Source organism: Lagopus muta, chromosome 4, assembly GCF_023343835.1.
Source record: "Lagopus muta isolate bLagMut1 chromosome 4, bLagMut1 primary, whole genome shotgun sequence".
Classification (NCBI taxonomy): domain Eukaryota; kingdom Metazoa; phylum Chordata; class Aves; order Galliformes; family Phasianidae; genus Lagopus; species Lagopus muta.
Genome location: NC_064436.1, coordinates 35,799,168 through 35,826,609, shown reverse-complemented (window position 1 = coordinate 35,826,609; position 27,442 = coordinate 35,799,168). Strand labels below are relative to the sequence as shown.

At 36.0% G+C, this 27,442-nt stretch overlaps 1 protein-coding gene across 3 annotated transcripts in view; it reads left to right on the top strand.

Annotated features, from left to right (window-relative positions):
• Positions 1 to 27,442, top strand: part of LOC125691903 (bifunctional heparan sulfate N-deacetylase/N-sulfotransferase 3) — a 415,179-nt gene that overhangs the window by 116,281 nt on the left and 271,456 nt on the right. For 2 of the 3 annotated variants that reach the window (XM_048941853.1, XM_048941856.1), the window contains one exon: positions 542 to 674. The exons of the other annotated variant lie outside the window; for it this stretch is intronic. The gene's annotated coding sequence lies outside the window, so the exon portion shown is untranslated. The remainder of the gene's footprint in view (positions 1 to 541; positions 675 to 27,442) is intronic. 3 annotated transcript variants of the gene reach the window in all.

Sequence of the window (27,442 nt, the reverse complement as noted above, 5' to 3'; positions counted from 1 at the left end):
GTTGCTCTTTCTCCTCAGTGATGCAACTTCCTTACTTTACAATGCTATGGTCCTTCAAAATAACAGGCTTTCATGTCACAGAGGTATATCCAGGTATACACCTTTGTAAAGAAATTGCATACTAATTCTGAATGATTTTTCATTGTTGCATCAGATAGTGTACTTTCTCCTAACCTTGAGAACAATAGGAAGGCAGTAATGATGTTTCCCTTCCTGATCTAAAATGACAGTTTGCTCCACATCACACTTCAGGTGTTTTGTTTCAATCAACCGTGTTTCATAAAATTTTTCTGTAAAGTACCAGTACTTAAGCTTGGTTTTTAATAATGCTGTCTATTTAAAATAAATGTAATCATTCAGTTTTCCCTTGACAATTTTTTTTATCTTGAGGTAGAAAATCAGAGTGGTTATCCAGCAAATCCTGATAGTTACTGTACATTGAGGTTTTTATTCTTGGGAATTTCTATATTATGATGATAAATTTTATTGAGGATGGATTTTTTTACTTCTGTCTTTCCTTGTATCTGCTTTTGTTTTCCAGTTGGGAAACTCCATTTAGGAACCATTAACTTTGAGGTTCTGGTCAACTGATTTCTTGAGCCCTGGCAATTGCACTCAGCCTGATCTACAAAAGAAAGGGTCTTTGAGCTGTTCTTTGTGTCTCTTCTGCACAGGTATGAAATTACTTGTTCTGAGATGGTTTTTGGCCCTTAGGTATTAAAGCAGTGCTCACATTTTTTAGGTATTTGAAAACATAGAAATTCTGGCAAAAGACTTCAGGAAAGTTCCTTGATGCCATATAGTAGCTCAACCTAGAACAGAAGTAAATTTCTGAAGCAGAGGCACAATCAAAGTTAGAGGGATAGTTTTTTTTTTTTTTTTAAAGCAACTTAAGCTAATGTTATAAACTTAAATTTGTCCAATCTGTCTGACAGGGGTGCAGTCTGCTATCAGTTGCGATGAAATGCTTGTGCCACACTATTCTAGAGAACCTGCAAAAAAAAGTTCAGGTTGATTCTCTGGTTGCTAGATCTGTTTTTACCTAAACTGAGAAACAAAACTCTTGGTAGATACTCAACTGTGTCAATGTGAAGTCTATTGCTTTGTCATATGAAGTCAAACTCTCACCATAAGCATCTTAGCTAAGGTTGGATATTTGTTTGCTGATAGAAACAGCCGTGCAATCCAGCACCTTATTTTATTTTTGCCCAGAGATGTTGAGAAAATAAAGCTTTTTTTTTTGTTGTTGTTGTGAGAAGCAAATAATTATATTGCTACTTAATAAGCGAAGTGGTCATATTAGTTGAAGTGGAATACTCTGCCATTAAAATACTATGTGTCAGTGATGTATTATGTAAACATTAGAAATCACTTCTTTACTTTCTGTGCTATGGGGTTCCTAAACTCATCTGTGAGCAATCTGCCAGTTTTGTTAGTCTATGAGGTTGGACTATAGCCAGTTGCTAGTAGCTTTCTGTGAAGCATAGTACTTTTCATTGCAAGCCAGCTGCTTCAGACTTCAGATAAAATGCTTAAGACAAATGCAAATCTGACGTTCTCCCGCATCTGAGTGTTAAAGCATACAGATATTAAAGCTGCTTGAAAATTGAATTATTGAAAACTAGTTCATTTATTGTAATTGTATGCACAGGAGTCAGTGGGAACAAAAATGTGCTTTAAACTAAGCAGTTCTTCCGTATTCAGTTTCCTCCTTGGAGCTTTGGGACACACAGAAAACACTGGACAATGTTTTGCGCTAAACTAGTGGGATATGTTCTTAATTGATTATCTTCCTAATCATCAGCTATCTTCCATAGGAGACCATCATTTTATTCTTATGTTATGGTTGATGTTCAGTGAGCTTGTAGATCTCTTTAAAACAATTGTTCATATGGAACTTCAAAATGTACAGTGCTTCTTTTGCTTTAGTATTACAACTAAAGTAAATGAAGTGCCATTTTTCTTTGTAGTGAACTTGACTGCATTAACATTCAGCTTCGCAGTACTGCAGTTCTTGATTTGCATGTACTGTACTTCTAAGGTGATTCACAACGTTTTGTTTTGTGATTGTTATTATGGCTTCATCTGATGCTTATTTCACCAATAGGAAGGCAAAGGAACACTGCAAGCAGGCAAGCTTTCTTTTTCTGTAATGGTATCTTTCAGGCTACTAAGTAATACTGAAGTCTAAAACAGACCCCAGCCTTCTCAGCTTTGGCTGTGCTGAGAGGATACTCATTCTTCCTGGAAGATATTTGCATTTATTTTAGGCTGTTAAACAGCTGTTGTATTCGCAATAGAGAAAGTACTTAAGAGATGAGGTATATTTGAATTCCTATATGAATGCTAAAAGAAAAATCGGTCAAGTGGACAAGAAGAGTAAGGTTTAAGCTATGACCACATTGCTGGGCACAAGAGAATGGGGGGCGGGGGAGGGGGATGGAAAGAATAAGTGACAAACTGTCATGTTTCCAACTGGAAAGTCTGCAGTCTCACAGCTATAGAGCAGGAAGGATAAAGTGATGTTATTACATAGAGAATTTCTAGCAATGCACTCAGGGTTTTCCCACAATCTCTTTCTATTGACTGAATAATAAAAATAAGATCAAGTCTGAATATGAGTGTATGAGAACCGTTAGGTCATGTGCTGAAACAGTGATTGAGCACCTGGGGAAGGAGTGTGACCAACCTGGAGAGCATAGGCACAAGCATTTCACTTGTGTGACCCAGGGGCTGATCTTCCCTAACTGGGCTGGCAGCAAAAAGGAATGTATCCTTTCTTGGAGTTTGCCTCCTTTATGAGTTTCTACCAAACCCTGATCATTATGAAGAGTAAGCTGTTCCTTCTTTATTACTGAATTGTGATCATTACATTCCTTAGGTGATCTGAAACTAGTTAAAGGCAACTGCCTTCTATCCTTACATCAACTTAACATGACACTGTCTTAAAATGACAGGGGATCTGTCTTTACGTTTCTTTCAAACTTGGTGTTTCATGGTGGATTCAGACAGCCATAAAACCAAAAATATTTCCCTGAACCGTAATAAGCAAGCTGTGGGAAAGCCAGAACAAAAAACTCCTTATTTTGTGGCCTTTTATTAGGTCTAAATTCAGCTTAGAAGTAAGCTGCTGAAAATACTTTAAATTGACACTGCTCTTGAAGATAGATGAGCTTACATTAAGTGAGCCCACTAAGCTCCATTCTGATGCTTTGCATTCTACAGCAGGATGCTTATCGACTCTTTGTACCACTTACAATGAGCAAGTTTGTGTGTGCTCTTGAGGGTGAAGACAAAAGCTAAGAGCTTTTAATTATCTGGCTCTGCTTTGGATATGAAAAATCTGAAAAAGATGTTATTGAACAATATTTATTGCATTTTTTAATACTGAGCACTTTCTACAAGTGTTTAACTGTTATACTGTTTATTTAATTTCCAGTGGAAACTGCCGTAAGCCATTCTTTTATTTATTAGTTAATCATAAGCTGCATATATATACGTGATGAAATATTAATCAATATTTCCATATTAAATTATTTCGTTTGAACTGCCTCACAAGGAAAATTAGGGAACTGTAATTGTTTCAAAGTAGTTATAAATTTGATACATGTAGAAGTTACTTGTCCTTCAGTGTGATATAGTGATTCCCAAGAGTTTGTTTTTGAGAACTGAATGATGCTGTAAAAATCATGGAATCATATCCTAGAATCATAGATATGATAGAGCATTTGAGTATCACTGTCCAGCTTTGTTCATTCCTCATTCCTGTGTAGGGACACAGGAACAAACAGTCATGTAAACATCTGAATGCTTTCTTAAAATATTGTTTAAAAAGGCCAAGTGTTACGTAATATTGAATGATGTATTCTGAGTATGATAGATTTTATTATTTTAAATATGGAGCACTTAAGGAGTGATATGTTTAACATACTGTGAATTGCCAGAAGCTTTATTTCTATTGCATTATTAGATATCCAGATGGGAAAATGGAGCAGTTTTTTAGATTTGCTCAATGGTACCTGCTGTTAGAGAAATGGAAATTAAGCAGAAAAAATTTTAATTGCGCATTTTCAGCACAAGATCCACCACTGACTTGGTTTAAATTTTTAGACAGTATTATCCCCTAAATTTATATACCAGAAAAGTGCCTTTTTGAGCTTTTAAAAAAACATTTGCTTTGTAAAAAATTATCTCCTCCTCAGCCAATATATTTAATGTACCGTAGGTCTTATAATAACCTTCTAAAGACAGTTGTCATCTCTTTTCAGCTATGCAATCTAGTTAACAAGGAGTTGAGACACAAATTGGTGACAAAATTGCAGGCCTCTAACTGCTTGATATTTATACCTCTACTATGCAAATACACTTCCCAGGGAAGTTCTGATTAAAGACAAATTAAATAAATGTATATGTCATTTAAATTCAATGGTACGTATGAAAATGTGAAATTATATGGTGATTAGTATGCTGTGTTTGTCTTTCAGGAATGATATTTCTCATTGAAATTATAAATTGATGGAAGTTACTTTTCTACAAGAATAAACTACCAATTATCCTTCCAGTTATATCAACAACCCAGTATATCTTTGCCCACTTCCAAACAGATTTTTTTTCAGTTATTTCTACTCTTGACCAAATTCAGTTTATGTGTGTAGAAGAAATGTTATCTGAATCTGAAAGCAGATTTTCTACAAGGAGGCAACTTTCAGTCTGCCACTTTCTCCTTCTGTCTGTCTTTCATTCTTCCCACGAAACTTTCCATTCACTTTCTCGGTATTTTCATCCTCCAGACAAAAGCATTTCTCTCTATGCAGTGTAGTAAGCAAAGGAGAGAATTCTTGTTTTTAATACAAGAACTGAAATTCAGCCATTCACTTTTGGAGATTGCTATGCTACTTCGACATAATCTAAAATGGTCCAATTGGATAATCAGAATGCAGCTTTGAAAAAGAGCTTATCTTAACAGCCAGACTGTGCTCTCAATTATGTACTATGCATAATATAAAGATGGTCCAACAGTGGAATTGTTTGTTTAGCTCTTGTCTACTTCATCCCTTCAGTTCTTTATTGTATGGTATTTTCTGCTTTTAAAACTTTCTGTTCTTTCTGTTGAGTGAGAATATTGTAGGTTGAGTTTTTTTCCATTTGTTACTGTGTGAGGTTAACAGAGTGTGAAAGCAAAAATTAGCTTCCGGAATGGAAGCTTTAAAAAAGTATTTATAATCTCTTTGAACTGATGATTACTGTTTTTATGTCACAGATGGGGAAATGTTCTAGAAAGAGTAGGAAAGAGTAATTATGAAATGAGCTTTGTGAAGCATCTGAGGAGGGATCTTATGAAGGGAGAAGTAGAAGTGAGGATTGTCTAAGTGCTTCTTCAAAACTGTTTGTTTTCTCCAGTATGCAAAAATGTACACTAGGCACATTAGGGACCATTTCTATGTGTGTCAAGTGCATGTTTATGTCAAACTGTGGTAATCCCTTTATCAGACACAAGTAAACATCAATGCTAACTCTACTTCACCTTTCCGTACTTGAAATCTAATTTTTTTTTTTTACTGCTGAACACTTCATGTCTGGTTTATATACAGTTTGCACTAGTTTAATTGGGTGTCTGTTGGAGACATTATAACCTGACTTTGAGATACTTCTCACTCCTCTTTTTAAATTTTTATACCATTGATGTTTTGCTGGTTGTAAGGAAATTACTTAAACTAATATTTTTTAAAGTAAATTGTGATGAGAATATATATTGTAAACTCACTGGATAAATGATTTTTTAATGTATATTTTTTTCTTGCCAGTGTACTCTGGGTTCTAACAATGTAATTTTAAGGTCTAATCTGTTTAGGGAATCTGTATGCTAATATACTACCATCTCTACCTGCTATAAATTTCACCTGCATCTGTAAGTCAAGCAGTGCTTGTATCTGCCTACAATGTTTCTTTGACTTCAGCAATGGTAATATATTAGATCTCAGCAGGGACTGGTGCATGATACAGAGGCAAAATTCACCTGATACTTTGAATGATAAACATGTAGTTTAAGAAGGTGCAGTTTCACGCCTTGTAGTATACGAGTGCTGGTGTGTAATTATCCTGCTTGGACTTTGAGTATATGTGTATTGAAATTCTTCAAGTTGAGACGCTGATGAGATAAAAAAATGGAAATTACTTCCTGATATGAAAAGTATGTAATGTGACAGACTGTGCAAAAGGATATCAAGCTGTGTGAAGTAAATACTTAATGGCTTTCAGGAGCCAGTGTCATAAGTTTTCACTATTAAGAAATCCTCTTGAGAATAGTAGATTCCTATTGTTTTACAGTCCCGATTTATGATGCTTCATAGAAGGAGTGTGTAACTAGCTGTCATGCAAAAACAAAGGAAAAGCTTATGCTTTGATTGATAGGAATTGATTCTGCATGCATACCTTCAAGAATGTGTTATCCCACATGCTAATGCTATGGACCACATGGTATGTTGATGCATTGAAGACAGTTGTGCGGACTTTTAATGTGGTGGGTATTGGGTCAAAGGTGGAAAGTGTTGCTCTAGGTAATATAACTATTTTAGCTCTAATTAATCACTCTTTGACTAACTAGGCCAAAAGAACAGGAGCAAATTTCCAAGTAGTAATTATTATAGTCTAAACAATTTTAGTTGTTTTCAAAGGATAGTGGATTTGATACTGAGAGAAATGCCATGAAAGAATCTATAGATTAAATTAGACTACCTTTCTATATTTAAAATTAATTTTAAACACTGGAAAGTATCTTGTCTTGATATACAGATAATATCTGAAGAACTGCTAGAACTAATGGTTTTAAAAAAAAAAAATGTAGTCCAGTGTTATGCCACTGCCGTTCTTTTTGCCTTCTGCCCTTTCATTTTTATAATTCAAAACAACAATCTGTGCATGGTTTATTTGTCCCACCATTCTCTAGAGAAAGCAATAGCAGGAGTTGAATTACATGCAGACCTCTTCACCATATGGAATCTAGAAATAAAATCTCAAGAACCAAAGCTTCCCAGGCAGTGACAAATGATAGTGATTAAAACCATGGAACACTGCAGTGTATGAATGGGTAAGCAGAAGAATGACAAGTACAAACTTACTACATTAAATTCTTTCCCCAGTAATGACTATATGATGTCATAACATTGTAACTACAGACTTTGTGGTTATTAGATGTTGATCCTAGATATTTGCTAAGCGTTGTCCTTATGTAACAGTTACTATAATAAGTGCTGAGGCATTGGAATGCGATGGACCTGAACAGATATTGCATTTGTTGCTGACAGTAATGTGAACTTCACGTGAAAGTCACTCAGTAATTTCTATGTGACAGAGTCACAGCTTTCACCTAGTTTCCAGTAGATCTGTGGCCAGATTCCGGAGAATAGGTTGGATGTTATTTGCTTATCTGTGATGAAAGAGGGAAAAAAAAACTCCAAAACCAAAAACTTGTAAATAAAAGCGTTCAGATGGGTGTATTTCAGGATGCATCTATCCCAGAAGATGGGACTTGCTGTTTGAAGCATGGGAGTAAGGAAAAGCTTAGCTTAAGATGAACAGGGAATCCAGGCAGTTCTTTGTGGAAAGAGCAAATCATACAAAATTTCCTTCTTTGAATTCCATCCTGAATTTATCTAGATAGTTTGGATTGCAAATTGCAAGTGAAGAACAAACAGAAAAACTGCATTTACTCTATTTGCTTCTGTTTTTTCCTGTATTTCTTCTTTCTTTTTCTTGTTGTCTTCTCGTTTCCCCTCTCTGTAGCAAAGTTTCTTTATGACTTAGGTCACTCTGGGTGGGGAAAAAAACGGAATTTTTGAAAACCGTTGATGACTGGAGAACTCCTTAATGAAAACTGTTGTTAGCAGTTATGAAATCTTTTTTTTGTCTTGAATCTTTGAACTTACTCATGGGCAGATTAGTTATAACCACTTCAGTTTAGAATAGATACATTCCTGAAAATATTTTATCTGTTCTAGTATTGTTTGTCATTCAACAGCTTCAGCTCAACAAAGTTAAAATAAAGAAGTTAAATATTATATGGTATTTACATTTTCAGTATTTATTTACAAAAATACTGCATCATTCCATATAGCCTCTAATGACTAAGATTTATATTATAATGTTTTGCTGCTGGTGATCTTTTGAAGTCATCAGGTCAGAATAATCTAATGATCTAAAGAACTGTACTGCTGTTTAGCTAATACCTGCTATTTAACAGTAACAGAGTAATTTACTGTCACTCAGCTGAGACCAAGACAGACTAAACCAATAAGCTCCCATTTCTGCCTCTTTTTATACTTCTTCAATGGTAATACATGCATGTCTTTGATGCTCCTGGGAACTGGTTTTTTGGTTTTTTTATGTATAATTACTTAATCCTTAGTACAGAAGCACGTTAGACATTTTCCTTTTGTGTACAGAACGTTTAATTCTTTGATTATTTCTTATGCGCTTTAGAGGAAAACATGAGTATCTATTTCAGAAAAAAAAATGGGTCCTTTTCCCTTTATAGAAAGCTTTGCTTGATGGAGGAAGAGTTTGTCTTTTTCAGGGTGGCCTTCTATAAAGCCTCCTCTCAACTATTCCAGTGTTCCTTTATGCCTTGGCAGTCCTGGAAGATGCTAGCAAAATTTAATTTAGATTCAAAACAGGACACCAGTATTAGCAAAAAATATGATGAAGGTAGCTAAAATTAAGCTTTTAGCCTAATTTGGCAATGTAATCTCAATCTCAAAGAACCACAAATCAGTTTTCAGGAGATATGAATATATAATATGCATTAAATATTCTGTTCTGAGTTCTTGAGCGTAACTTACGAGAGTAATGCACAGTCACATCTAACTGCATTAAATTATATCTTTCTATCTTCATAAATGCCCTTCTCTTGAGCCATGTGGATTTTTTAAGGTAGGGAGATAATAGGACAAACAACGTAAAAATCTCAGAACTGATACCACGCTCATGAAACTGTTAATCCATACGTACCCTAATCCATACAAACTTCAGAAATGAATTACAAAGCAGTAAAAAATAAACACAATTCTATTTCATCAGATTATTTCCATTGCAGGTGGGTCAAATCAAAGTTACTTTGCAGCTGACTATAGTCTCCCATCACTGACTTTGTGAAGAACAGTCCCAGAAAGTATTCTGCTATTACTTTCTCCATCCCTGATTTATAGAAATTGAGGAGAGGCTTTACCCATATATGTGCTTCTTACTTCCACTGTCCCTTAATCACTGAGACCTGTGAAGTGATTCAGGGATTTTTTTGAACTCTGCTTTTCAGGTAGTGATTGTGAACTTTTGAATGTTTTTAGAACTTATCAGTCCTATGTTTTTGGTGCTAATTGGCCTTTGAACTTCCAGTCTGAGCATTTCTGAGTTCAAGCTTCTGTTTGAAGAGCGGAAAGGAAGGGCCAAACCAAATATGATATGGATAGGAGTGAGGTAGAGAGGACTTGAAAGAATTATCAAGTTTTAAAAGTTAAGTTCCTAAACAAAGTGTTAATTGAACCACTCCCTTCTGAATAAGCACACATAGTTTCTTTCCCACCTCCTTGCCACTTATTTAGTAAATTTAATTATCACCTCACCAGAAGGCAGAGACACTATTACACCTAGCCAGAGGGAATAAGAGGTGATCATAGTCACTTTAATGAGCTGGAACAGAAATAGGCCAATGGAAAAATATGTATAATTTAACATGATACTTCAATGTGTGTATATAAATATATATTTGACTAGTGGACTAAAGATGACATTGATTGTTAAAGCTTAAAACATCAAACCTCACTATATGAAGGATGTTATTTTTTTCATTTCCATAGTGTGCACTTAGTCAGTTCCTGCACCAATTTAAGTATTTTAGCCTTCCTCATCTTAGTTTTATTACCACTACGCAGGAGGAAAATGCTATGAATGGATTCTAATTTATTGGATCTTTTTTCAAGAATGGTTGTTACACATTATTTTTATTAAAATAATTGTTCTACACAAACTCTCTAATTTGCTTCCTTGAATTATAGAGTATTTCTATATTTCATGAACAAGCATTCCTCCTCAATTCCTCTTATTTCATAAACAAGCAGCTGTTTAGGTTAAAAGGGGAAAAAATAATTCTCTTTTTTTTGGGGGGGGGGGAAGCCTCAGTGCTTTGTTCTTGTGATACAATTTGATGCTGTTAGAATAAGTGTGTGGAGAAACAATGAAATTATGAAAGTGAAATAAGAGATGATTAGCATAGCTAGAAGTTATGATGATCCTGTTTGCATCTTAGCACTTCTACTGCTTTCAACTTCTGATCCTTCTGCTAAAGAAACAACCAGAGACACATCTCTGTCCTGAACTAAGTTGTTATTAGGGCTGTGTTTGAAAGATTTCCTTTTTTTCTGCAACAGTGTCTGGCTTAATCAGTCCCATTTTTCCCACAATTTGAACCTATCTATCTTTTAGCCCCAGTGTTGTATCATTGTAGCTCTTTATTTGACAATAAGCAAGACAGAAGCCACATTCAAATCAAAAGTGGTTTCCTTATTTCTTGTGCTGGACTGAATTTTTTTTCAAGTTGGTTTCTTTATGCATTTTTCAGTTCCAAAATCAACTTTACAAGCACAACTGAAATACCTGCTGTGAGAGCATGGGTTAAGTGGCAGGGATGTGAAAGGAAAATGGGGGGAAATACACTGTATTTCACCTTCAAATATCTATGACTGATCAGTGTTCCTAGGGAGGTTCCTAGGGAGGAAGGTCTCTGACTTCAGAAAATCAGCTTAACTAGACCTGACACCACTTCATTTGTCTTCTCCTGTTTTCTTATTGTTTTACTTTACTTTCCCCAGCTGTATTTACCAACTAGCATTTAATGTGGAATATCTGTTCTTTCTCAAAAAAAATGTATTAAATTTGTATGTGATTTCCTTAAGCAGAACCTTAATATGGATACATTTATTTTCCTTAAAGTCAAGATGTGATAACAAGGACTTCATAGCCTTTTGTGCTTGATACCAGCAGAACATGGCATGGTAATTCCTGAAATACAAGAAAATGCAAGAATAAAATACTTGAAGGTCCTGAAGGTGCTGATCATGGAGGCAACCATGCATTAAGCTGTTAGGTGTGAGAGACCTGGAATGTGATCTCCTTATTAATTCCTTCAGCCCTTGCTATGGCATACTTTCCAGAAACATCAACCTTGGGAGAAGAAACAAAAAGGCATAACTGTAATATGCCCTAGGGTCAAACCAGAAGAAAATAAAGGGCATGATTTAGTGATAAGCAAGGAATACAAATCCAACACAGGAGAGATTTTAATTATGCCTTTAGGAGTGCCCAAAATACCTCTCTACTTCTCAAGGGTCTTACTGAAGAAAGAAGATATCTGAAGCTGTGGAGGTGCTGAAAATACAAGCCCGGAAGGCAAGCTGCACATCAGAAGGAAAAAAAATAATCTGTTTTGGATCTCCATGATTACTTACAGAAGCTCTTACACCTACTATTATAACACATCTTTACAGAGCAAACTGCCTTTCCTCTCCTTGCAAGCATATTAACAGGCTGAGAGAGTTGGGACTCGTCAGCCTGGAGAAGAAAAGGTTCTGAGGGTACCTTATAGCAGCCTTCCAGTACCTGAATGAGACCTACAGGGAAGTTAATGAGGGCCTTTTTATAAGGATGTGTAGTGACAGGATGAGAGGAAATTGTTTTAAAATGGAAGAGGGTAGATTTAGACTAGATATCAGGAAGACATTCTTTACTGTGAGGGTGGTGAGACACTGGAACAGGCTGCCCAGTGAGGTTGTGAATGCCCTTTCTGCAAAAGCATTCAAGGCCAGGCTGGATGGGGATTTGAGAAACTTGGTCTAGTGGGAGGTGTCTCTGCCTGTAGCACGGGGGTTGGAGCTAGATTATCTCTAAGGTCCCTTCCAGCCCAGACAATTCAATGATATCTAGTCATCTTTGATACCAATATGGTTACCCAAGGACTGGAATCCTTTTTATGTGATGTGCAAGTGTCTTCTGCCTAGTTTTTTTTTTTTTCTGTTTATGCTGAGTCACAATGTATTTTCTAAGAACTGAGAGACCTGAGGACTTTCTGCTTTGGGTATACAAATATCTGTAAGTGGTGTTTCTGTGTTGTCTTGGATCAATAGTGAGAACTAAATGTGCAAGAGAAAGCTTGGAATTATGTCTCAGTGGAGTTTTGAATAATGCTTTCAGGAATTATTCTTTCAATGGTTCAATTTCTGGGTGGAGTTTGGTGATGTGTGGTGTTCCCCAGGGGTCAGTGCTGGGACTGATACTCCTTAATATCTTCATCAGTGACACTGATAGTCAAGGCAACTCCATTACCAATGCAAGTTGGGTGATGATACGATTGAATACCACCTCCCAGAAAAAGACCTGGGGGTACTGGTAAATGGTAAGTTGGATGTGAGCCAGCAATGCGCCTTTGTAGCCCAGAAAGCCAACAATAGCCTGGGCTGTATCAAAACAAGCGTGGTCAAGTGCAGTGATCCTGTGCCCTCTGCACTGTGCTAGTGAGACCTCATCTGTGTCCAGATGTGGAGTCCTCAGTGCAGGAGAGACACAGACCTATTGGAGTGTGATCAGAGAAGGGCCATAAAAGTGATCCATGGAATGAAATGCCCATCCTATGAGGACGGGCTGAGAGAGTTGGGGCTGTTCAGCCTGGAGAAGAGAAGGCTGATAGAGGCCTTTCAGTATCTAAAGAGGAGCTACAGGAAAGAAGGTGACAGACTCTTTAGCAGGGTCTGTGATGACAGAGCAAGCAGAAATGATTTCAAGCTCAAAGAGGGGAGATTTATGTTGGATATAAGGAAAAAATCTTTTACAGTGAGGGTAGTGAGGCACTGGAACAGGTTGCCCAGTAATGCAGATGCCCCATCCCTGGTGACTTTCAAGAAGAGGCTGGATAAAGTCCTGGCCAACCCGATCTGACTGTGGATGGCCCTGTTCATTGCAGGGAAGTTGCACTACATGGCTCTCAGAGGTCCCTTCCAATTCTAAGGATTCTACGATTCTAAAAGTTTGTACATTGTACTTTTCCGTCCTTGACAGTTTCTTCTGCTTTTGAATTATCAGTGCTGGCTTCTGGTGACCAATATTATTAAAATGTTTCTTCTTCATGTTAAATTTTTTTTGCAACCTTTCACAAAGAACTAGATTTTTAGCTTAATTTTCCAAGTGGGTATAATTTGATATCAAGATGCCCACATTAGGTCAACATCTTGTACACTTTTGGGGAAAGTATTTAATTGACTTCTGGAGGCTATTGTTATTCAATCAAGTCTATATTCTTGGCAACAGTGCTGAAGAGTCATCTTTTCTCTGTGCGTTGAGATTAACCAGGTTTATGTAAGCCAGTGGGGCAAGAATGCAAATGCTGTGCAGCATTCACTTAAACTCTTAAGTGTCGAGTTGTAAGGGCATAATCCTTTTCCCTGCAATTAAGATTTTTGCTCGTCTCTCTAAAGCACAGGATAGATTATTCTACTTTTCCTGCTGTGAATCTTGAAAGTATTTACATAAGACTTTTCTGTGCAATTGGCTTACTGTATATAATTTCTTCTTCATTAGCACAATTTCTAGTGGTAGTAGTTACTTCTGCTGACACCACTTCTGGTGGCATTACAGTGAGCTGCATTGTTCTCTTCCAGTGTAAAGGTTTCTATTAAAAAAAAAAAAAATCCAATGCATTCTGATCTCACTCTCTTCTTTAGCTAAAATTTGGTTTCTGGAGATTTAATACCTGTTTAATAGTATTTTGTATTGATTCATTCCCAACAATGGATTTGCACAGTGAGATGATAATTTTTACTTTTCTCTTCCATTCTTAGTAATTTCTAATGCTCACTTTTCTCACCAGATACCAGACTTACGTTTTCACACCATTACATGCAGTGACCTTAACATCGTGTTCCTGTGTACTAGTGGTTGACTTATCACTGTGTAGGTAAAACTTTTTTTCCTTATGTATTTCTTTACGACTATCCTTTCTGAATTTCATCTGCCATTATCTCACTCAGTTGCTCAGCTGCAAGGCTTTTCTGCAGTTCTTCAGTCAGTTCCTATCTTTACCACCACAAATAACAGTGCATCCCAGAAGTTTGTCATCACACTCTCCAATCCTTTTTCCAGATAACTTAAAAGCATGACAATCACCAGGGCCTCTAATAAATCCTGTAAGACTCTGATATATATCTCTCTTCAGAGAGAGAAATGAATTTTACACTAAACTTCAATACCTTTCCTTTTAGTTAGTGGTTTCATTCACGTGAGGGCCTTCGTTTTTGTGACTGCTCAGCTTACTTGAAAACCTTTTTTAACAGATTCTGCAGAAGGCCTTTTGGAAATCCTTGCATGCTGTGTTGATACTTCTTATCCATACTCTTACTGGCTTCAGTATTATCAATTGTAAATGTTTATAATGTATTTTGACAAATGTCATGCCTTTATGTAAGCTTTGATTCTTTAGTAGATTCTATTTAATGTGGATTTGCTAATTCTGTTCTTTTATAGTTTAGAGTAATTTTTCTGGAGCAAATTTGAAATATTCTTTGGTAATTTGAAATTCACCTTCTATAAACTTTAAAAGCTAGTCTTGAGACCTTTCAGTCTCCTGCTGACTAGGTGTTTCTGCTAGGCATTACATACTCTGGTAATAAGTCAGTCAGTTTTTTTTCAGTTTTTGTCCCTAAATGGAAACAGTCTGAACCACTGTCATGGTTGTTGTTCTTGCTTTACTTTGTTTTACTGAAGAGAAAATGAAGCACATCAAGAATTGTTTAGTGGAACTGAAAAAAGTTAGGAATACTGTTCCATTTCTAGAATAGACCAGAAAAGAAAACACTGTTTCACTTTCCACTGAATTAGTTTGCACTGGTATTACAAACAACTACACTGAATGTACGTATTCTTTGTCATCTCCATTTCATGTGGTGAGAAGCTCAGAGGTCTTAAGTGTTTTAAATCGTCTAAGGAATGACTGGCTAGGAAGATGATGGGTCACTGATCATCAGTTCATATGCTTGTCCACTGCTTGCAGAGCTCCGGAAGAGAAAAGAAAATACTTGTCACAGAATTTGTTAAACTTTCCAACCCTTTGCAGTTGCTGAAATGATGCGGTATAAAATCTCATTTAGACTCTGTTTCTTGACTTAGCTAATTCAACTTGAATTGAGAAGTAGCTAAATGTCCATTTCCTCATTTAGGAAATAGGTAAATAGCTACATAATCTCATATTCAAGTGAGTTCTATTGCTCATCATTCACAAAGGTAAGATACTGAAAGTGAGGTAAGAAGATCTAAGATTATATCAAAAGTGGCAGAAAACATTTTCTTCTTAGTAGAAATTTAAAATTCAAATTATGTTTTTCCCATGTTTCTATGGAGGAAATACTGAAGTGCTCCAAAAAAGAATGCATTTTACTTTAAGAGTCTTATGACTGCTTGCAAATTGTAATTCCCAGGCATTTAAGTTTGCACTGTTTTACTTCTTTTTCAAAGCATGTGCAACACTTAACTAAATCTGAGATGACATCTTTGGATTCAAATGCATCTTGCAAAAAGGAGCTGTGCTGGAGAAAATTAAGTAAACAATCATTCCAGCCATATAGCTGAGTAATGTGAAAGGTTTTTCCAGCTAATTTACACATCCAAATTAGATTGGGGTATTGTAACAATCAATCAATACAACCTAATGTATTCCTTGAGTGGAATTTCAAATATGGCTAGTTGCAAGCAGAGTTTGTTAGGAAGAAAACAATCTGTGCCTCACTTATGAAAGAAATTTCAAACTGTCTCCTGTTTCAGAATGTTGTCTTTAAGTGGATAGGGGTTGTATCCACACAAAATTTAGCAATAGAGTGAACGCTAATTCTAGTAAGCTGTTAATGTTCAGCCTCTAGTTGGAATGTGAATCATCCTTACCTTTTCCTGTTGCTCTCTGACCTGTGTGATCATGTCAGTTTCCCCATGACTTAATTCTCTCGGTGTGTGTACCTGTGGCATGTTCTCCAGGTGTCTGTATCTTGCAATTGACTTAGTTACTTTTTTTTTCCTTTGGTACCTGCACAGCACCAGACTGCTACAGGCGATATGGAGCTGTCATTCTCATACTTTTTCTACCTTTGGTGAACCATATTTTACAAATATGTATAATCCTTCCATTCAAAGAGTATTTTGATGACCATGGTTTAATGGAATTGTGAATCCACGAGACTTTTCTGATGAATGAGAAAAATATTCACTCAAGTGATTTGTTACTGTCCAGCTAACGCTCACCTTCCTGATACCAATCGCCAATGATGTACAGTAAATTAATATCTCAGGGTTAAATATGGATATGTTTGCCTAACATTAAGTTCCTACTTCCAAAATTTGATTTGCTTCAAGTATGAAGTGATACTCCTTGTTTAGTTAGAAAGCCTCAGAACATATTCATAGAACTTAAGTAGGACTTAAACCCAGCTGGAAAACGCGTGTCCTTTAGAGAATAACACAGCTTTTTATCTAACTGCTCCTAATGTCATGTAAATGTAATTTGGGTCATCTCAGTTGATAATTCCACTCGGTGCGGTGGATTGATGCAATTAGATAAAAAAGATTGATTTGAGAGGCTTCAAAAATTTTATATCATACTGAAAACAAAGTGATAATGATTTTTTTTTTTTAATAAACTTCACCAAATGAAATTACCTCAAATGCAGGTAAATGACTATGCATCTTACATCTTCTCCCCCGCCCTCTGTAATTAAATGTTATCCTGTTTATTCATTTATTGGAAGTGAAGTATGAAGCTCAGAGCCTGTGACCAATTTGTCTGTAGCCATTTAACTTCCTTATAACTACAAGTTCTTTAAATTAATCTGTACGCAGAACTTAAAGGAAGCTTAAAGAGTGAGTAACTCCCCCAGTAACTCCGTGTCCTTCTTGTGTTGGGGGCTCCAGTACTGGGCACAGTATTCCCGTGGGGTCTCAAGAGAACATCATAGAGGGGCAGAATCGCCTCCCTTGACGTGCTGGTTGCACTATTCCTGATTTAACCCAGGATGCAGTTGGCCTTCTTCAACTCTGTGTTCACTATAAATATACCCACTATTTCTTGGATTGTCTTTTTTGTTCTTGAATTTAAAATTAGTTTGTTTAAACAGTAATCAAGTTCTTTCAAACAAAGTATCATCACAAGATCTGTACATAAACTTCATCCTGTATGGTGGCTGAAGGACTGTCTCTGAGCAATAATTTGCTTGGGTTTTGAGGTTGTTTTTTTTTTTTTTTTTAAGTATTCTATGGAACTATTCAGTCTAGTTTTGGTTCTTAAATATGAAATCACCATTCACCCTCAAAATCTCCTTCACAGCTGTTGGAAAGAGTAAACTTCATTGACATAATAATAAAATTGATCTTAAAAGCTGATATTCATAAAGATTTTTTAATTGTTTATAAAGACAGCATTCTCTCACAATTAACAATTAACAGCACTTGGCCCACAAGTAGAAACATCAAGCAAAGATCACAGTTGGTTCCATAAAGTCTTAAAAAAAAAAAAAAAAAAAAAAAAAAAAAAAAACTAGCAAATATCCTAATGAAAAACGCTATTTTAGAGTGTAATCTGAGTTCAGAGGGACAAAGCTCTTGTTCATCAAATGGAAAAAAAAAAAAGCCGTTATAATTATACCCCACCTCATTATCCACCAAAAAAAAACCCAACAACCTACTAGCTCTGAATCTCTGCCAGGTTTGGCGAAGTCTGGCTTATCATCAGAAGTTTAAAATCATCAGAAGTTTAAAATCAGAACGCACCATCGGATTGCCTGCAGTTTCACAGCCAGCTTGATGGCCTCCAAGCAGAAGGCTTTGGCTTTGCACATCTGGCTTAAATCTGGCTTAAAATCAGAAGTTCTGGTTTTAACTTGCTTCCAGTATTCTAGGAACTGCTTTGAAAATTATGAGGGACAGTGCAGGAGTAGTGAGGTTAACTGCATGAAGCACAGGAAAAAGAACAGTACTAGCTTGAATAAACTTGCACCAGTCAGCCTATTGAGGCATGGACTTGTTCAAAGACATTTAAATCATTATCCATAAGGGCCAGGTGCATAATAAATCAGTGTTGTATATATGCATATATTTAAGTAGGAATTATAGGGGAAAAAAAAATTGCAAAAGCTCAAACTTCTATATGCTGAATTTCCTACTTAGTATTTAGTATTTTTAAGATTCCAGTCTTCTCATTTTTATTCATATTTTGTATGTTAACATTAAATAGCAGCAAGGGTTACACTGGCGATTTAAGTACTTAAATCATGGAGGTAGACAGAAGTAAACAGGCTTACATTTGTTCAGCAGAAATTTGTGTTGTGTCTGAGACATTCATGATTTGTGTAGTCCTTCTCTAAGTGTCTGGGACTCTTAAAGAAATGATGTGTCTGTGCTCTTTCCTTAGTATAAAATAAATTAGCATTTTACCTGATAGAATAGGATGTTGTCATCTTTTATATTTTTTGTATAGCGCTGTGTATAAATTTTCTTTTTTCATAATATATTTGAGAATATTTTGCAAATAATTTTGTGAGCTCTTTTCATCTGTCCATTCTGTGCTTTAGAAATGGGAAGGGTATGTCCAACTGAATGTACCCTTGACCAGCAACGTTTGGGCTAAGGATTGGTATTTCCTAACCCCTGGAAGATGAGGCACTCAGACTTCAATTCATTTGCCTTAATTACGTAATCTGAAATTCATGCAATCAGTTGAACACCTGAAAGCAACTGGTGGTACACCTACATCTTATATCCTGGAAATACGGGTAGTAGGTGCTGCAGACTCCACAGAACTTCAGACAGGTACCATCTAAGACCACAACTGAAAAGTGCAATTTATAGCAGGTTAGTGGATGAGTAGTGTGAGACATGCATCAAACTCTAATTAATTACGTTTTTGGAAGGTACTTCAAGACATAGATGAGGAAGGAAAGGTACAAATGGAAGTGGCATCAACTCCAATAAGTTATCTGAATGCTCTAGGCTGTTCTTCTAGTCTTTTTTTTATTATTGTCTTTTTTTTTTGTCTTTTTTTTTAAGAGAAAAGTGGAAGACAAGAGCATTCAGTATTCTGTGAAGCATACTGAAAAAATAGCATAAAGCTGTATGGTGTTTGTGAGACTTCAAACTATTTTGTAAATTACTTTCAACTACAGGTTAATGTTAAAAAGCAGATTCTGTAAGGGGAGATGGAACTGGGGCTTCACAGTCTTGAATGAGCCTCAGATTGTTTTTCTCCTCTATTACCATATAGCTTTACATGCATTCTCAGTTGCATAGCCTACTTGATTACAAAAACTTTATGATTAAATGACTGAGTCTTACTGTGAAGGTTATTTTGTGCTTTCAGTGGCTGTTCAAGCATGGCAATAGGGAGCAGCTCGCTTCCCTGCAGAGTCACTGAAAACTGGTGCATTATTTTCAATGCTTAAGGATAGGTCCTGCAGTGCAGTTACACTGAATAGAGAGTCAGAAAAACATATAAAGCCTGATACAGTGCTTTAGAGTAGCACAGGGAACAACTCTGACTTATTCTTTCCTCTTCCAAAGGGAAGAAAATGGAAAACTTGGCCAAATATTTGTGCGGTGATGTAGCATTCTTTATGATAAATATCTAGGTATTCATGGGAGTTAGTAGGAGAAAGTGATGAAAACATCCAATTATTAAATGCCTTATGTTAAGGGAGATACACAAGCCCAGCTTCAGATCCCTGCTATGCCTGATGTAATTTAGTTTTGCCATTTTCATCTTTCCTCATCAACAGCCTCACAGTTATTTACTCTGGAGTGCTAAAGAACGAATAGAAGACTTCCAGTTTCTTCTCCTTTTGCTCCTCCAACAACACAAGCATGGAAGCTCGACATCTCAATTCCTATCTAAACGTTTATCTTTTGTGTCCTACTAGATCAATACAAAGATATTAAGGGAGACTGTTGATACCTCTGTAAGGTAGGTCCAGCTGTCAGTGACAAAGCAGTGTATTTCTGAGAGCTGAAATAATTTGGAGGACCAAAGTCACAGCTGAGGGCAAACATGAGAGAGGTTAGAAAATTCTATATTATATTATTGAGCAGGCAACTGGCTAAAATCCTATGAGATTTCTTTGTGAATAACTTTGTACTAAGGGAACACTCTTGATAAAGAGTGAAAAGCATTAGTTAGTTAGGGTGGTTGACTGTGTCAAATCAGAAGAACTGGGGAACACATAATTTTGTCCTCTGCTTCCCTGATCCTGGAGCCTCTAACCTGAGAAAAGGGATGGGACTACTGAAGTGTTTTCTTACCAAGAAGCTGGTGGCACTCACTCCACAAGTGACAGCCACAAAGGCTCAATGGGAAGTCTTTCTTGACAGAACTCAAGTGTTTTTTTTCTGGAAGAGAAAGGCTTTAAAGTGTGAAATCTGTTGGTTTTTGTGTGTATGACCATACCACCTATTATCTTAAGCAGATCTTTTAATCTTCTACTTAATGTCCTACAGCTCCAAGGAACAGCAGCTGTATTTCCTCTCTCATGAGACTAAAGAAGCCTAGTTTCTTGTCGTAACTTAGACACCTTTTTCTACTGCTCATCACTGTAGATCTTTGATCTTTTTACTGTCTGTATTCATCTCATCAACCTCTGAGAAATCTTGTTACAACAGTTCTCAGCTATTGCTGTGGCAAAAATCAAGGATGGGGAAAGGAGAGTAGAGAGGTCTCACTTCAAGCGCTTGCAATGTATGATCTCCTTGTACTTGTTCTTTGTTATTTGATTCTATGCAATGATGTAAGTACTGAGCTAACTACAGTCATCTGTTGTAAAGGACCCAATCTACTGGTGTACTGGTGTACTGGTACTGGTGTCCAAGTGTTTCTCAGTGGTAGACTAGTAGTTGATTTCCCTTATATATTCCTGCATTGCCACCTAGGACTTTTTATAAGAGGCTGAAAGTAGCTGAGGCATAGCGACAGAGGGGGATGTCTGTCTGTACTTTTTATAATTGCTGAAGAGTTTTACTCTGTGAAGCTCTAAGAGAGCAGAAAAAGATCATATCAACTCTTGATTTAAATCATTTTCCAGAGCATTCAGGTTAACCAATTCACAGTAATTAAAGTTTGTTTTCTTTGAATGTTGTTGTGGTAACAAATATCCTTACCCCTCACCAAAAATATCAGTTTAAGCAGTAATCTAAATGAATTACAGTTTGACTTGAGTAAGTAACAGAGATGAGGTGAAAGAAGAGAAAAGCACCTGCCAAAAAAAAAAAAAAAAGAGAGAGAAGATGGAGGAGGGAAGGGCGGAGAGGTTCCACTGATTGACCCACTCTCTGAGCTGGTCTCAGGGGGCTGATGTAGATGTGAGGAAAAAAATACTCTCTTTAGGTGATAAAAGAGAGGAAGGCAGGGTAAATTATTCAGGAGCATATATAATATATTTCCAGTGAAGTAGGTGGAAAAAATACTAACAGGAATAATAACAAAAATGCAGCTAATATCAAGGTCAAATTATGTTAACTGCTGTGGAAGTCAGTGTTCTTCATTAGATAATTAAGACCAGGATTAAAAACATTGGGAAATCACGTTGGTTTTGTAATTCTACTGCTTTTTTATTAATAACTTTGACTGGTTTATCTAATTACTGTATATTTTGTTGTGTTTCTTTTTTTGCAATCATTATTTTTATACAAGCAATTGATTGGGTGAGAGCCAGAAAAATATAATTTGAAATATAAAATGTCAAATATTTTCAAAGAACAAAAATAATTTTACAAACTTACTTTTGAATGTAAATGCTAAAATGCATGGAGAAGACTTTGAGAGAAAAGAAATATCAGATGCACTTAAATCTGAACTTATATTGAGTTTGAATACTGATAGTATTTACTGTTTCCTTGTGTCAGTAAATACAGAATATTGTTATTCTATATATTAGTTTTTGTTTGCTTTACCACTCTCTCTTATCTTTTATCTTACTTCTTAAAATAAACATGACATTAAGTGTTGAGTTGGTCTTTTGATCCTACAATTTACAAGTTTAATTTTCTTTATTGAAAGTGTATTTCACATAATGTGAGGATAAACAGGAAGTCAACCAGTTTCCATTACCTCTCAGATTTTCCTGCAAATAAAGCAATTCTACTTACAGATTAGAATTTGCAGTTTAAAAATGTGGAAAACAGAAAAAAGGTAAGGAAAAAAAAAAAATTGTGTTACCTTGTTGTTTCTGCTGAGAAAATAGAAAACGTTGGGTTAAGTACATTCTCTACAACGTACCCAAATGCATTGGAGAGAGAGTGAGATAGCCTAAGGGAGCATAGGACTGGATTAAAATCTAAATAAAGGGGAAAAAAAAACCAGAAACCTTAAGGTTAGTCATTTTATTTTCATCTATAAAATATAACCACAAAAGTGTTTGTTTTTACTGCAGCACAGCAGATTTTTCTTTTTTTTTTTTTTTTTTCCATCTGCAATAAAATACAGAGGTTAAAAAAATAAGTCTTGCTTTTGCCCTTGAAAAATTTCATATAAGGGTACAGATAATAGTTGCTTGTTTACTTTGAACATAAATCTTGCATTGCACCTTTCTATGATGCTTTAGAACCCATTACACACAATTCTAGTTTTTACCTTAAATTTTAATGTCATGTGCTGAGGATAGGAAATGGGAGAAGTACAGATAGAATGTAAAAGTAGCAGACATACAAAATTAATTAAATAGCTGGAAGACATATTCCACTGAGATGGTTATGCTACGATTACATGATTTGCATAATTAAGTGCTGAAAAGTCATGAACTATGAAATTCCACATTTCAGACATAGTTCTCATTCTTTCTTTTTTGTCTGTTTCTGCTAAGTCTTCAGAGAAAAAAATAAAATGTTAAAAATGCACAAGTTTTAATTATTTTTTGCTGCATGAACACATGCACAGTTTGAACTGTTGTCAGAGCAGTAAAGAATGGATTTGTGTAGAAAGCACAAATAAATTACAGAGTTTTTCATGCAGGAAGGATGAATGCACAACAGCCACGTCTGTTCATTGCGGTCTTCACGTTCAGAATATCAGATCCTCTAAGTGTTTTTTACGGCATTGCAGTAAGCTTATTCTACAGAGTAGTTTTATTGCACTGAAAGACTATAGAGCCGTTAGCCATCCTAATTTATTTTCCCTCAAAGGTTCTGCAGGAGTTTAAAAGGTCTTCCATGTCTGGCTTTGTTTTTACCTTAGCCGTGCTTTTCTGTGCCCGAGAGCACTTGCCTGATACTCATTCAGAAAACACAGAAGTCACTGAATGCACAACTCTCAAAGAAGAGACCCAGATAAACGCCACTATGAATAAGGACATTATGGTCATTCTTTCTTGATGCGGTCCCAGCAATTTTGCTTTGTATTGTAAATTGCAGCAGTTTATAGGAGAAAAGCTGAAAGTAGAGCTCTTTTATGGTGAGGCATAGCACAGTGGTGGAAGCCCTTTTCTAGAAGAGAGGTACTATAGTCTTAACCCTGAAGAGAACAGGATCCAGGTCTGTCTCTGTGATGAATTTATGCATCAACATGTTATTGAGAACAGGGTTGCAAGCAGAGGCTCAGACTTCTTCATCTTCCTCTGGCAGTGGTGTTTTGAAATAAAGTGAGCCTCCTTCCTGTATATTTTCTGAAGCCTTGCAGGCTAAAATGATATTAGTGACTAGTGGATGCACTGTAGAACACATCTGACCCATCTCATAATCCTAATCCTCACTTCTACTACAAGATAGGCACAAGAGCTCCTTCACCAGGGTGAGAAAGTGAAAATCCAGATATATAACTATTGCTGCTTATCAGTAGTACAGATCAGCCGTCAACCAAGGATTTTTTTATGTTGTTATACTCTTCATTGTTAATTGACCTCTGCCATCTCTCCCAACAAACAGCCCTAGAAAAAGGTCCATCAACGGGGCATATATTAATTTAAAGCTACACAATTAGTCGAATTCACTAATGCATTTGTCTATATGAACTGTTTGACAACATTCAAGTCATGGATTTTCAATTTCAAGTAACATACCCGATCTGCACGTAGCGACTTGTAAGGAAAGTATTGCTTCAGCCTTAATTAGTCTAGTCTTAGCTAAATTTACCACAGACTTTTGATGGCTGACACTTTGTTATGTTAACATTCATAAATCAGTTGCCTTGCAGTAGCTAAATATCTAAAAAAGCACGATGAGAATCAGAGCTACACAGGGGCTTATGGCTCAAAATCTTCTCCTTTTTACCAATCAAATCAGCCAATCTAGGAAAGTATATGACTTTTCCCTGCAAATCTTGTTTCAGTTGAAAACGAAGCTGCTTAAAAAAAAATAATGGAAGAACAGAAGGCATTTTGTAGGACTCTTAATCATAGTACACAGAATACCTTCTGAAGTATTTCACTGATTTTTTTCATCTATTGAGCAATATGTTTTGGCAATAAAAATATTGCACGCAGCAATATATATTTATCTGCAAATTTAACAATATGTGAATATATATGCTTCTTGCTGCAGGCCAATGTGAATTTTTTAAGTTATGTGAATTTGTTCTTTTTTCTTTTTTTAAACTACTAAGCAATTTTTTTCTTCTCTTGGCTATAAAACTTCATAATGGGAAAAAATGCAACATTAATAATGCTACAACAAAGGAAATCATGTTTATGACTAGAGGAGAATGCTGGCCAACTTTCTGGCAGGTAACATTTTACAGCATATGCTGACAAGTAAATCTTTATTTATGACTAGGATCACAGAACACCAGGATGCTTGTCAATAACAGGTCCTATAATGCTGTGAAAGAAAAATTCTTTATAAACAACATCTAGCAGAGAGAATTTAGCTGGATGATGCCTTGTTAATTTTTGTAATAGATGGTGACATTGGCATGAATAAGATTTATTATGTTAGTCAAATGAAAGTGCATGTGCTGAATGCACAAGTTTAACGTCTGTACCTGCACAACAAACCTAATTAAATGGTGTGTCATTGAAAATGATTTAAATGAAAAGATAATGAAGCAAATCACATGAAATGTGCTTAACAAAATTTATTCTGAAGGAATCGGAAAGGTTATTGTAATTAGAGAAGCAGTCCACCATGCTAATAATCTTTTTTAAGCTCTCTCATTAAAATCTAAAGCTTAAAAAAAAAGCCAGGGAAACTCAACTTTTGGTTTGGGGCAAAAGGTAGGATTTCGCTTTCACCTTTTGCAGGAATTAATGCACATTCTTAAAATATATTCTAGTGCTGAATTTTCAGGAAAAGTCTACATAAAAATATAAGGTTTACATCTCTTTATGGTAAACTTTAATCAGTGTCTTAGCAAAAAATTCAATGTAAACAAAATATCTGGCTGTGAAATTTATTACTTAACTCCATTCCTAGTTAGAATAACATTTATTTGCATAGAAATACTTATTCTTGTGAAACAGGGAAACGTCGAAGTCAGTGATACTTCAGCATATGTTCTGTTTTACGTGTTTACATTTGTTTATTTGCTGAACGAGATGGGACCATTATACATGGAAGTAGGGCTATTTTGTGTTGAGCCAGCATTTTGATATGGATGTTAGGAAATGTTTTAATTAGTAATCTTAAATCCAAATTAAAAAGTAAGGAGAGTGGTTCATGAAGGTATTAGGTAGTAACACCACTGGGTTGTGAACATGAAAATGAGTTTCAGCATTTTACTAGGTGAGGAAATAACTGCAATGGTGGCTTTCATTAGGTACATAACAGTGGGTATTTTCACATTCTTTCCAAATATGTAGCCAGAAAAATAAAATTTTAGAGCAAGGTTGTCATGGTGAGTAACCATGCTTATTTTTTTTCACATTCAAAATAAAATCTACAGTGTTCAAAATTGTTTGATTAATGAGCCAATAGAAAAATACATATTTTATTCTCGATACCTTGTGAAAGTTACCCATACAACTTTTGGTTGTAAAGCCACAAGTGCCCATTTTGCAACAAAATGAGATCTGGCAGGAAATCAGCAGAGCCTGGATTACACCCTAGAAACACAGATGGGTGAGGAAATGGACAATTTTTTTCTATAAACTGCAGGAGTCTGACTTCAAGTCAAAATCTGAATCTATGGACTCTGATCAAGGAGATCAACATGTTCCTGAGCATACAGCCAGCCAGTGCTGAGGTTTTTGGGTCAATATTCAGACTCTTACAGAATGCCTCATTGTCAGAAGCCTTGTCAGATGAGGCCTTTGCTTTTCCTTAATTCTTCTCCAGTCTTCTGTCTGTCTTGTTTTCCAGGCTAGACACACTTGTATTTCTAGCTGTGAATTTTTCAAAGCGGTATGATTATACTGCTAGTAAGCACCCAATCCAGAGTCTGGTGTAGCTACACAGACTATATCAAATACCTCTAGAATTTCCTGGCATTTCAGTCAGCATTCATGCCTATCATCTAGCACTAAGTTTCTGGAAAATTCCCCTGAGTATCGTGCCACCCACAGAAGAATATTTGGAGGATGACAGCAGTGCCAGACCTTCTGCCTACTCTGATTTTTAGTGTTCTTATCCTTAATCTCTTTCTAGAGTCTTTCTTCTGCAAGGGGAACATCATTTTCTCTCCCCTATGAAGATTTCCAATACAACTGAGAGCAACTACATTGCAGTAAAAAATGTAAAGTAATTTGTACAGCTGACTAGAAAATTGGCATTTTATTGAAACACTGGTCAATACTTCATTCACAGCACTAACAACTTGTGGAAGAAAAGGTTGTTAAAAATGAAAAAAACACACACAAACACAAAAAGATAGTAAACTGCTTCTTAGTGGAGAAACACTTCTGCTTTTCATTTTTCACCATGTTGTTTGTTCAGTGAAAAAGGCATTTGGTGATGAAGCATCAAGCTCTGTATTGCAGGTGTTTAATTGCCTAGGACAATCACTTGCCTGTGAAATAAGATACTGAATGGCACTGGAGCTTCAGTCAGTTTCTCCAAATGCAGAATAAAATTTACTAATTGGCCCAAAGGTAGCTTTCTGCAGGAAGTTTTAAATGATCTCATGATTAATATCCTGTAATTGGAGGTTGCAATACATTTTGCTCTTCTATTTTTCTGTGGGAAGAGGGAAGTCTAACTGCCAATTACATGTTTGTTAGCTGTACAAAACTCCAAGTGATAGACATGGTACTGAGCAATGAATTTTGGAACTGGGTTTCAAAGTCATAACCCTTCACTCATGCTATGTGTGTTCAGGATAATTCCAGTTTCTTCAGTCTGTTACAGAAAAAGAACATCATTACACCTTTTGGATCAGAGCTCATTTCAAGAGTTAACTATTTTCTTCCCCTGCATAGATATTTTTAAGTACTGTTGCAATCCTAGTCTTAATTACTGC